We start from the raw sequence: 306 nt of genomic DNA on the forward strand, positions 1-306 counted from the left end.
CTATATGACATTGCATTTGTGAGATTAGAAAAGAGAGAATTCTATGCTTTAGGATTGAGAGGCATTTCATGTTTAATTTCTCACTATTTCATCTCACATGTTCATGCATTCATTGATGTTTTTGTGAAGATTTTGCATTCTGTAAAAACTGTTTTCAACTAATACATTGTCATGTTATATGAGACTTGTGTTAGAGTTTTAGAGTAAGATCTTAATTGTCTATTTTGAGCATCACAATTGCTTTAGTTTACTCTATGTTTTTGCTGTGAAAAGTGTTGTAACATTGGGAATCTCAAGATGTCTTAC

The sequence above is a fragment of the Lupinus angustifolius genome, chromosome LG14 (genome assembly GCF_001865875.1).
Source record: "Lupinus angustifolius cultivar Tanjil chromosome LG14, LupAngTanjil_v1.0, whole genome shotgun sequence".
NCBI classification, from domain to species: domain Eukaryota; kingdom Viridiplantae; phylum Streptophyta; class Magnoliopsida; order Fabales; family Fabaceae; genus Lupinus; species Lupinus angustifolius.